The 13182-nt window shown below is 38.4% G+C and overlaps 1 protein-coding gene across 1 annotated transcript in view; it reads right to left on the bottom strand.

The window, feature by feature from the left end:
* C4H18orf54 (chromosome 4 C18orf54 homolog) overlaps window positions 1-13182 on the bottom strand; it is a 308334-nt gene that overhangs the window by 133502 nt on the left and 161650 nt on the right. The gene's annotated exons all lie outside the window — the stretch shown is intronic.

Raw genomic sequence — 13182 nt, 5'->3', positions numbered from 1 at the left:
CTACCTGCAATGCAGCAGATGCAGAAGACACTGGTTTGATCTCTGGGTTGGGAAGATCCCCTGGAGGAGGGCATGGCAACCCACTCCAGTATTCTTGCCTGGAGAATCTCATGGACAGAGGGGGCCTGGTAGCTACAGTCCATAGGGTCACAAAGAGTCAGACATGACTGAGCAACATGCACAAGAGATATGCAAAAGAGACAAATGAGGAAAATTTTCCACAAAGGCTAGAAACTGGACATATTTTGTGTCACTTAAAAGAATTTAAATAAAAATAGTAAGAATGAAACCAACTATTTCAAGAAAAGTAAAGAGCATTGTCATGTCTTTGTAATCTGTATTCATATTTGTACTTTGTCACTTATATGTAATTTTCATCAAGGAAATGTGTAGGAATCATTATTATTTATTATCTTTTCATAATAAATATTGTTATATTCTACATTTTCATCCTGGGAAAGGTTTGGTATTATGCTTTCCTTGTGATTGGAGGAAAGAAATATGTACATAATTATCACTCATTTTTATTCTTAGGTCTGAATCTTTAAATGATTAAAAAAAATTACTAAAAACTCAACACCTATTCCCAAATCCCCAGATAGAGATGAGTTTGCAGGTAGGTTGCTGACTGCATAGTATTAAATACAAGTAAGTACCCCTAAAATTCTTATGGTTAGAATTTCCTTTCTGAAACTGTTAATACCCTAGTGAAGTGAAAGTCACTCAGTCGTGTCCAACTGTTTGTGACCCTGTGGACTGTAGCCCATCAGGCTCCTCTGTCCATGGAATTCTCCAGGCAAGAATACTGGAGTGGGTAGCCATTCCCCTCTCCAGGGGATCTTCCCAATCCAGGGATCGAACCCAGGTCTCCCACATTGCAGGCAGATTCTTTAAACTCTGAGCCACCAGGGAAGTCCATTAATACCCTAAATTCTCCCCAATAATCAAGGTCCCTAGAAACCTTCCAGCAATGTGATTTTAATTATTGCACAACCTTCTGATAATCTTCAGCTCAGATAGAATTCATCAGCATGAAAATTTTCAGACAGACCAGCTTCTGCAAGCTTCCAGCTCTTTTCACTTGGAAAATTGCTTATCCTCTCTGAGCTCACATTCTCATCAATAAAATGACAGTAACAGTAACACATGACTTAGGGTACTGGCATAAGGATTAATGGAGGTGAAACTGCTTTATAAATTATAAAGTGCTATGCAAGTGAGAGGCTGAATACATGGTGGATGATGGCACAGTCTGAAGCCAGAAGCATCACGGATTCCAACCTGGTTTTGCCCCTGATTGAAAAGTTACCTCAACTCTGTTTTGCAGAGTCTTCATCTATAAAACAGGAATAAAGACAGCCCTTGTCTCACAGGGTTACCGTGGAGCCCAAATGAGATAGCATGGGTAAAATGCTTCTACCACTCCCGGCACTTAGTAAATGCTATAAAAGGCTTGTGATCATGTTTACACTGATGATTATCATGATGCTGCAGCAAATCTTTTTTGTTATTATTTAGTAGACAAGCAACATGATAGCATGAAAAGAATAGGATTTTGTATTAAGCATTCTTGGGTATCAGTCTCAAAAGTATGAGATCTAGTAGAAGTTTCTTTTTTAATTCTTTTTAGTAGAAGTTTCTTACCTTGCCTAGTACTAGTCCCATATTAGACAATTAGTAGCTGTATGTGTTCATGCTCAGTCGTGTCCAACTCTTTGTGACCTCATGGACTGTAGCGCACCAGTCTCCTCTGTTCATGGGATTTCCTAGGCAAGAATACCGGAGTGGGTTGCCATTTCCTCCTCCAGGGAATCTTTCCAACTCATGGATCAAACCCGTGTCTCCTGTATTGGCAGACAAATTCCTTTCCATGTAAGCCACCTGGGAAGCCCTAGTAGCTGTATAAGTTCCAGCAAAAGTCTCAACTTCCCTGAATAATTTTTTCAGTCAATAAATGAAGAGATTGGATAGGATTAAATGGTATCTAAAATTACTTTAATCTCTGAAAAAGAAATGTTTTATTTTACCTTTGTAAGCAAGGAGAAAATCCTCTTGTTTCTTCCTTTTAAAAATCACCCCTACTTACACATGGCCTCAGCTCTCCCTAGTTGAGACTTTACAGTTTTATTTCACACATACTGTATGAATAAAAATACAAGACTTGTGATTGACAGTGAGTTCTGCAATAACCACAAGTATTCATTCTTTTTTTTTTTTTTTGAAGATTACAAAAATTAGTAGAATTTTCTGTAGTGACTGAGGATAAGACTCGCATAAGCAAGCTGTCAAAATGGAAAATACTCCGTGGCTGTTTTCCAGGGGGTTCAATGGTCATGGTATATTTTTTATGCTCTTTATCCATCCTCAAACGTTGATCACCACACACTTAACTCCAGGAACGATTTTTCAATTTGAACAGTGGTATTTATACCTGGAATTTTGAGAAATAATCAAGTTGACTGATGCTACCATGTTATCAACTATGATGGATCAGTGCACCTATGAACTAAATTAAGCAATAAACTATCATTCCCCAGTATGGGGACTTCCCTTGTGGCTCAGCTGGTAAAGAATCTGCCTGTGATGCGGGAGACCTGGGTTCAATCCCTGGGTTGGGAAGATCCCCTGCAGAAGGGAAAGGCTACCCACTCCAGTATTCTGGCCTGGAGAATTCCAAGGACTATGTAGTCCATGAGGTCGCAAAAGTTGGACACAATGGAGCAACTTTCACTTTCACTTTCCCCAGTATGGGATCCCCCTTAGATGAAAAAGTAAGGTAGTAGTTAATACAGGAAACCTTTGGGAGCTACTTCCTTCTGGCCCTCCAAAAAGAAAAAAACAATTCTCAAGTTATAGGTCATGTTACATGCCCTTCACTTTTAGCAACATCCCTCATTTATCCTTTCTTCTGACTTCAGGGCCATGATAAAATATTTGATATTTGCCATTGCTGTGTTTCCAACTGAGCATCACCATCTTCCTCCCCTTGGGGGCACCTCCTCTTTATAGGTGCATAATCCTCTGCTCCCTAGACTTTGGCCTTTTCAGACCCTCCTCCCTTGCTCTAACTTTCCAATCCTCCTCCCTCAGCTCTCAGAAAAATATGTCTCTCCTGAAACTCTTTCTCTGAGAGCTGGCAAAGATGACATATAAATAATTGCTAATGTATTCACGGAAATCTTCCTTCTTTCAGAGGGGCACTAGAAAATTTAGTTAAAGGGAACTTGATTAAACAAGGATCTTCCAACATCCTCATGTTTAATGGCTGAAGCCGCCTCTGATTTACAGAGGTAGAAATGTCACAGTGACTCAGCAATATCTAAATGGCAGTAGGCTGGAGCCTAGAAATAACTCAGTTTAGAAGTTAACAATTAGTATCTAACACATACATCCCAAGAGATCTTCACAAAAGTGGCACAGAAAGTTCTTGGTGAAGAATGGTATTTGAATAACGTAAGTTTTTTTTTTTAAATGACTCATACAGTAAGTAATCAAAAAATAATTCAAAAATTTTGTTCTTTTATGATGTCTAGTCAAAGCTATGGTTTGTTCCAGTAGCCATGTATGGATGTGAGAGTTGGACTATAAAGAAAGCTGAGTGCCGAAGAATTAATGCTTTTGAACTGTGGTATTGGTGAAGACTCTTGAGAGTCCCTTGGACTGCAAGGAGATCCAACCAGTCAGATCAGTCCTGAATATTCATTGGAAGAACTGATGGTGAAGCTGAAACTCCAATACATTGGCCACCTGATGTGAAGAACTGACTCATTGGAAAAGACCCTGATGCTGGGAAAGATTGAAGACAGGAGAAGAAGGGGATGACAGAGGATGAGATGGTTGGATGGCATCACAGACTCGATGGACATGAATTTGAGTAGACTCTGGATGTTGGTGATGGACAGGGGAGCCTGGCGTGCTGCAGTCCATGGGGTCCCAAAGAGTCAGACACGACTGAGTGAACTGAACTGATGACAAATATATCACTCATACTAATTGACTAGCTAGAGATTCATCTAATTTAATAATCTCAATAACATGTAGGCCATCTATTCTAACCCTACCAATTTTCAATTGAAAAAAATTTAATCCCCAAGAGGAGAACTGACAAAACCAGTTTAATCATCCTGATCAGAACCTCCTACTATCTTTCAGGCCAGTAGCCACTCATATGTCCCAGCTCAGGATGCAGAAAGGCAGACAGTCCATTGGAGAGTCTGTGTCTCTCCTTTTGAGAACAAAAGGAAGAAAATAAAACAAGTTCCAGAGTTGCAAAGGAATGGAAAGTCTTCTTGGGAATGCTTACTCCCGGGCCTCACATCTGGCTGACTAAATCTAAAGGGGGGATTGTACTCTGAGATGACTTTAATGCATACCAAAGTCAGAGAAGCACTAACTTAGAAAATGTTGTTTTAAAAAAAGTGATGGAATTCCCTGAAATATTTAGGGGAAAAAATGTGTGTGTGTGTGTGTGTGCATTCACACACACGTGCACACAGTTTAACCCTTTCAAAAGTCTTCTTTTAAATGTATTCACCATTTTTAGGTTAAGTTCTAACTGGATTTTTCCTAACCCTCTTGCACTGTTGGCGGGAATGTAAATTGATACAGCCACTAAGGAGAACAGTATGAAGGTTCCTTAAAAATCTAAAAATAGAATTACCATATGACTCAGCAATCCAGCAATACTGGGTATATACCCAGATAAAACATAATTCAAAAAGACATATGCACCCCAATGTTCACTGAAACATTATTAACAATAGTCAGGACAGGGAAACAATCTAAATTGGTCTCTTTCAAATTCACCTATTAATGCTCTGTCAAATTATTTTATATTTTTAACCACACACAAAAACCCCTTGGATTAAATTACACCATAGTCTTACAATTAAATTATGTTTGGTCCACTGATTAGTGAGACCAGTAGGACCGCTCCTGATCTCTGATTTGAGGCAATTTTTAGCTAAAGGTATTATTTTAGTCCATTATTTTTATTGTTTAACATCAAAAATAGCAAGCCAGGCAAGAGGTTTAAAAATATAGTGGTTAGTGATAATTTATATTATTCAATTAATTTAAGTGCATGAAAAATCATTATAAAACACACAAACAGGCAAAGAAATTTTCAAAAGCTCTTTCAGAATTGGCATTTATTCAATTAGTGCTTTGCATAAAATCATTAAATATAGAAGATAAAAAAAGGAAAATTTCATATTTTCTTATGTGATTTTCATAAAAGGATGTTTTTTTTACTCAATTCAGTTCCCAAAAGCTATGACAGAATGTTATTTCAACAAATTTAAAATTATGAAATATTGTTTAGGTAACATCTTGGACCAACAATAATGAATACTACTCAAAATGGAAACAAACAACTGCTTGATCTGTATCAGTGATTTTTTTTTTCTAATTTCACATTACGCTAGATTCCATTCTAAGTCTACTTGAAAATGTCAAATGTATTTTTTTATTGATAGAATATTGAAGTTTTTTATTCAGTCATCAAATAAATTGAATTATTGAGAACATACTATATATCAGATATTCTTCTGGACAGTGGGGATTTATATGGCAATTAATAAAACAGGCAAGCACTTGATCTTTAGAATTTACTTCCAACCTTATTACAGTTCACAATGCATGTAATATTTTACCTTCAATTATAAATGTGAAAGTTTGTTTAAATAGTAGTTGTGGTTTTTGTGGGAAAAGCTCTACTTTACAAATGTATGTAGTTAATGTTTGAGTTCAGAGGATTCTAGATATTCAGGTCAAATGCCAGCAAATGAAGGGGAACTCCTACTCCAGCCTCTCTGCCATCGACTGGAAGCGCATCTGTTTTCTGGGGTTAAGTATTCCTTTCTGGGTTGACTCTCTTGCTAGATCATTCTTCCCTATGTTGAGTCAAAACTTCATCTCAGTAACTTCAACCCATTGACCTAGGTTCTGTTTTCTAGAAAGATATATGAAATAAATAAATTCTACTCTCAAGCAGCAGGTCTTAATAATTTTTGCACTACAATCATGTCTCTCATTATTCAAGATTTTTAAAAAAAATCTACCTCTTAAAAGACAAAAGTGACTCACTGGAGTTATACCTAAGTCCTATTAGTATTTTTAATGGGTGGAAAAAAGAAAGGGAGGCAGGGAGGGAGTGGTGGGAGAGAAAGAGAAAGAAAATAGCACCATAGCACCACCTGTTGTTGCAATATGTCACTGCAATCTCCTAAATGGGGCTTAACACCTGCCGAAGTCCTTTCTAGGAGTATTACTGACACTTAGTCTGAAGAAATGTGGCTTTACAAGTGGGTGCACTCCTCTGACTCCTCTGACAACTCTAAAAAGTTAAGTTTTAACCCCATGTCCTTGATGAACCATGAAATCTTAAAGACATGTAAAATGAGTCCCAAGCTAAGTTTAGTGTGTGAATCTGAGGTTGCTTTAGACATATATCCAACAAACATTTAATTAAGGCCATTCTGCAATTATTGTACACTTACGTTAAGAATAATGGGGAGAGGTAAGTTGTTCATTTAAATGAGTAAATCTTATAATGTGAATTACATCTCAATAAAGTTGTTAGGAAAAAAAGATTAATATTAATAGCAGTGAGGTAGAGGGAGTGGAGTGAAAAATATTTAGAAGTGAATCAAAGAGATCAAACAAAACAGTGAAAAAGAATAAAGATGCTAGTGACTTATCTCAGGAGGTATCAGGAAGGCCTGGATGTCAGCAAGGTGGCGCTGAGGGTGAGGCAGAATACCACGGGGGCAGTAGAGGCAAGGGTCTATTTCCAAATAACAGAAAGGGCCTACAGATCCAGTCAAGGCTTTCAGCCTTCTAGTCATGCAAACTCTACAATCCCCAACCAGGATTTAGGCAGATGAATGATTAGAACTCAAGTGTCCACACTGGAGAAGTTTAACCTTCCAACAGGTTCCTCGAGTACAGAAATCTGTTGAGAGCTCTGCGGTTTTGCAGGCTTTGTCAAGGTCTGCCAGGAGTCAATAGGCCTAAACCCCTGGAGCTTAAGTTCCTGGGAAAGACCCAGTCATCAGATGCAGGGCCTTATAAGAACAAAGTAAAACTGCAAGCCCTCTTGGACAAGAAGAGGGAACCAACGAGATGCTAACCAGCAACTCAAAGGGACCGTCAGCTTATCAGATACTAAACACCAGCGCACAGATGAGGGCTTATATGTAGGTAAGCGTCTAAGCCCTGCTCAGGGCTGCAACAAGTGGCCACTGCAGGACCCTGTGGTCACAGCGTTCAGGGCTAGGGATCTGATACTTGTTCACCTCGTCTGGGTTGAAAGTGTCAGAAGAGGAGCATAGGAAGCATGCCCGCCTGACACTGGGGCACTTTAATAATTTTTTTCTCTGATATGGTCAGTTCTGGAACTTGTGCAGAAACAGGGATAAATGGGGGGTACAGGTTGGAGGGTTTGGTGGACTCAGCTGTCAGGATAAGAGAGAGGTTCAGGAAGCATGGGGGCAACGGGCTGAAAGTCAACATATTTGGAGTGATGTTTTCCAAAGTATATGGAAAGCAAAGAAAATCACTTTTGAGTGAAGAAGGTGGTCATAGCTTGGGGCAGGTAAGTTCTGAACCAGATCTCAACAGCTAAGGTGCATGTGGGACAGGAGGAGGGAAGAAGGAGGGCGCTGCAGAAGGGGAGAGCAGGAAGACAGGGGCAGGGAGGAGTTTCTGTGGTCAAAGTAAATGAGAGAGACTGGTCCAGAACCACACAGAGATGCCGTGAGAAGAGAGACTAAATTTACAAAGTAAGAGAGAAGATGCTGTGGGCTTGAAAACTTACATTTAGAAGAGATGAGACTTTAAGAAAATAACATGCTCACTAGACTTGAGTGAAATACACTTGGGGTGGGTCTGACTCAGGGAAGGAGGAAAGAATGCACCTCAGGCATTACCAAAACAATAAAAGTGATACAGCACCCATCACTCTGGGCGTCATGCTCTGTACCAGGTGCTTTCACTCGACCCACTGTCTTCTCTTACCAAACCCATGGCAAAGACTTCCTAATTTTTGTTTCTACTTTTTTCAATCCTTCAATCCATTGTCCACAAAGTATTTACATAGTTCCACCTAAAATTAAATCAGATATGTCACTTTCCTGCTCAAAACTCAATGGCATTTCCTCTTGGGAAAGGAAAAAGTCACTAAAACTTAGCCTAACCTATAAGATCTTAAGTAATTTAGCCCCTTCTGACTTCACTGTGAATTCATGAAGACAACACCTGCTATGTCCTAGCCACACTGCTTTGGGAGAAATTAGCAGATATTTCAAATACACAAGAAATATAAAGAATTTTACACGAAATACCCTTGTGTACTCTATCACCCATGCGCAGAGACAAATCATTTTTAAAATGTGTATGAATCTCACAAATAAAAAGCTGAGCCAAAGAAGTCAGACACAAAAGGTATATGCTGTATCAATTCCATTTTTGCTATTTTTCCAATCAGATAGGGTGATCCATGGTGTTAGAAATCAGAATAGCGTTCATTTTCGGGGCAGGAAAAAAAGGAGATAGTGTTTGGGTGCGGGCATGTGGCAGGTTTCTGAAGAGCTGGTAAGGTTCTGTTTCTTGATTTGGGGATGAGTGCTCACTCATCAGGTGATAACTCATTGAGCTGTACATTATGATACAGGTATTTTCTGCACATATGTGCTGTACTTCAACTAAATGTTTTCTAGCATCTTTTTAAGGTTAACATTTCAGAAAAATAATACTAATTAGAATAGCTTAACATTAAAAGGTGTATTAAAAGATGATTTAATAGTATAGTTTCCATTCCAAAAATCTTCATTTAATAGTAAATTCTTAAATTATTACTATTTTCATTTATTGAGCAAATACTTATTACCTACTAGTTGTCAGGTACCCACACTGGTTAAATACAGAGATTGGTCCCTGCCTTCAGCAAGTTGACCTAATATACTAACGATGTGATGAAATTATGCATCCACTGAGTACCCAAATTGGGAAAGGAATATGTCAAGGCTGTATGTTATCACCCTGCTTATTTAACTGATATGCAGAGTACATCGTGCAAAATGCAGGGCTGGATGAAGCACAAGCTGCAATCAAGGGTGCCAGGAGAAATATCAATAACCTCAGATATGCAGATGACACCACCCTTATGTCAGAAAGCAAAGAAGAACTAAAGAATCTCTTGATGAAAGTGAAAGAGGAGAGTGAAAAAGTTGGCTTAAAACTCAACATGTAAAAAACAAAGACCATGGCATCCGGTCCCAACACTTCATGGCAGATAGATGGGGAAACAATGGAAACAGTGACAGACGTTATTTTCCTGGGCTCCAAAATCACTGCAGATGGTGACTGCAGCCATGAAATTAATAGACACTTGCTCCTTGTAAGAAAAGCTATGACCAACCTAGATAGCATATTAAAAAGCAAAGACATTACTTTGCCAACAAAGGTCCGTGTAGTCAAAGCTATGGTTTTTCCTGTAGTCATGTATGGATGCGAGAGTTGGACCATAAAGAAAGCTGAGTGCCAATGAACTGATGCTTTTGAACTGTGGTGTTGGAGAAGACTCTTGAGAGTGCCTTGGACTGCAAGGAGATCTAACCAATCAATCTTAAAGGAAATCAGTCCTGAATATTCACTGGAAGGACATGATGATGAAGCTGAAACTCTAATACTTTGGCTACCTGATGTGAAGAACTGACTCATTGGAAAAGACCCTGATGCTGGGAAAGATTGAAGGCAGGAGAAGGGGACGACAGAGGATGAGATGGCTGGATGGCATCACCGACCCAATGGACATGAGTTTGAGTAAACTCTGGGAGTTGGTGATGGACAGAGGAGCCTGGGGTGCTGCAGTCCATGGGATCACAAAGAATCGTACATGACTGAGCAACTGAACTGAATTGAACTGGACCTACAATGTGCAAACTGAGAAAGTCCTTCCATCCTTTACAAAGCAAACATATTAATTTACACCATGGATCTACTGCATAACATTTCTCATCTTGATTAAAAGATGTAGAGCTGAAAAATGGTAAAAGTTATTTCTTCTTTACAAAAAAAGGATGGATTTCCCTGGTGGGTCCAGTGGTTAAGAATCTGCCGTCCAGTACAGGGAACACGGGTTCAACCCCTGGTCTGGGAAGATTCCACACTCCACAGAGCAACGAAGCCCCTGCAGCACAACTGCTAAGACTGTGTGCCGCAGCTACTGAAGCCGCCACAGTGAGAAGATCCCACACCGCAACTAGAGAGTAGCTCCCGCTTGCTGCAGCTAGAGGAAGCATGAGTGCAGCAATGAAGACCTAGCGCAGCCAAAGGTAAATGAATAATTAAAAAGAAAAAGAGTTCAGTCAGTGATACATTTAATAAATAATACACGGTACCACTCATTGAGAAAATAAGGAAGGAAGGAAACAGAATTAAAGAGTTCTAATAAACTTTTACTACATTAATTGCATAGTTATAGTAACCAGGTTAGCAATATAGAGGGAAGTACCTCTGTAAGACTGACTTGAAAGGATAGTTTAAGATTATTTCTAATTAGCATAGTGGCTACTAAAATATTTCTTTTAAAATACTTGAAAACACATTTTTCCTTTTGGGTAATGAAAGCATTTTCATACCCACTCCTAACCATGTGCTCATGTGTCTACACACCATACAGCATCCTTCGTTTATAGGTAAAACTAACATCAAGTAAGGAAACTGACTTTTGTTAATTCTTTCAAGAATATTCACTGATTTATATCAATCTCACTAACATTAAAGACACAAAGATTCCCTTCTGAATTCACTGCTTCAACTAGTGGTTATCAGTCCTGTCTGCTTATGTCTTGAAAAATATAGATTTCTGGGTCACCCTTGAGGCTTCTGACTTAGTAGGACTGCTGTAAAGTGCATATACCATCAATATTAGTTTAAACCTGTCAACTGCCAGAAATTTTAAGTAAAGGATCCAAATTTACAAGTTTATTACTATCGACATTCTATTTTCTTTTAAAACTAAGCTTTTTCTGGTATTTCAGCAGATATCAAGCATAAGTAAATATTTACTTTAAGTATTTAATTGAATGCCAAACAAAATCATTAAATAAAAATAGCGATGACACACCTAAAATATTACTTATACATCAAAATGATTTAAAGAGAAAATGAAAACAATGTTGGCACAATCTAAAAAAATGTTGTAATGTGTAAACATATATTTAATACACCCTTACAATATAGACCATATTTTCCCTATTACATATGGAATTTGTGTATTAAAAACTAAAACGTTGAAATAATAAAAGACTGTATTCACATTTGGCAAATTTTTATTTAATCATAACAGTTTACCAACATAAATAAATGGATTGGATTTACTTTGTATGAAAATTGTGCTATCTAAAACCTCACAAAGTAGAGGCTATCCACATTAAATGATCAGGTCTAATATATAGTATTGTTAAATCTAAATGTTTTGACAATGAAATTCACTATCATTTTAATAACAGTTGAATTGGTCATTAAATCATATTGTTTTAGAAGTGGCTGTTTTGGCCACTGTAGTTACATGCAGGCAGTTATTGACATTAGAATAATCTATGGTACTAATAGTAGCTGTAGTTTCTGGTATGAGAGTAATGACAGTGGACATCAGGATTTAATTTCCAAGCATCCTAATTAGAGTTCCAATGAAACAGGTCATTATGAATTTTCCATTTATGTCAAGTGGATGTGATGTTGTGAATTACTAGATTTACTATAAATAGAGGCAGCATTGGTTCAGATGAATAAGTAATGGATAGCTTTGAATAAAATATCAGTAGAAGTTACAGTGCTTATAGATTCAGCCAATAGGTTAATAAAGGGTTTAGTGAGGCTCGTATGTTGTAGTAACACATACATTACAAATGGTGGTGTTGTAGAAATGAAGAAGTGACTGTATGAAGACTGTGTGAAGACATGATAGTATGACTCTAGGGTTAACTGATGTGGTGGTCCCTACAGCAAAAGTTCAGCAGACACTGTACCCACTATATATTGTTGATGCAATGTTATTGTGGCTATGAATTCATTTGAAGGGGCAGTGAAATTGCTAAATCTACTGTGACAGTAAATCACTTAACTGTGGTTGCATTTTCTATTAACAGGTATTGTTTCTATTACAAGGTTATGGAGATTATTATTTCAGCTGAGGTCATTATGGTGCTGTGATTAGAAAGTCAGCTGAGTTGGTAACATCTGTGTTGACTTTATTTTAATTGAGGAGGTGGCAAAGAGAATTGAATATAATGCTTACATTATGTTAGAAAGCAGACTAGATTCGCTTGCTGAGACAGAGGTAGCAATTGTGGTAGTGTAATATCATGGAATAGCAAAGAATAGTGTCTAGAGATTCTGGTAAGCTGATACTGTATGTTCCTTTCAAATGAAAATAGTTCAGAATTGAGTTGAAATTTTTGAATGATTTGTGCAGTTGTAGCTTCAGGTGAGTAAGAGGGTATACTATTGTGAACAGAAAGGGGTGAACTGGTAAAGTGTTATAACAAGAGAAGATTCAGAAAGAGATCCAGAACTCTGGATCTTAACTGGTCACAGATCCAGTTAATATGAATCAGGAACTTATGGACACTGAGTGCAATTAAAATACTAATTGCAGTTTATTGCAGTTGTGGTAATGCCCTCAGTAAAGGAAATGTCTGGAGATACGGTGACAGGGTAAGGTTAAAGATGGTGCTAAGAGTCTTCCTGCTGGGTTCAAAAGAGGAGGTGGTTGTTGCTGTGGCTGTGTTTTCAGCAGAAGTTGTGGAAGGATACTGGTTGATGGTGGTTCTGGTTGTAGCCTCAGTGGTAGTACTGGCAGGTGTTACGGTAGTGGACTAAGTATAAGTGGCAGATGGTACCATGGCTATGGATTGTGTGGAGGTCCTAGTGGTGTCTATTGTGGTTGAAAACCCATTGGCAGTGCTGGAAACTGTTGCAGAAGTTGTTTCAGCTGAAGTGGTAGCAACAGTGGTAGTTAGGAGTTCAGCAGATGAAGGAGAAGCAGTGGTGGCTATTGGGTCATAGCCTCAGTAATAGCAGTGGCAGCTGCTGTGGCAGCGGGTAGAGCTGAAGTGGTGACAAATATGGTAGTTGGGGGTTCAGTAAACAAGGCGGTGGCAGTGGTGGTTATAG

This window comes from Muntiacus reevesi, chromosome 4, assembly GCF_963930625.1.
Source record: "Muntiacus reevesi chromosome 4, mMunRee1.1, whole genome shotgun sequence".
In the NCBI taxonomy this organism is placed as follows: Eukaryota; Metazoa; Chordata; class Mammalia; order Artiodactyla; family Cervidae; genus Muntiacus; species Muntiacus reevesi.
Note: the sequence above shows the minus strand (reverse complement) of the source record. Positions and strands in the feature narration are given on the sequence as shown.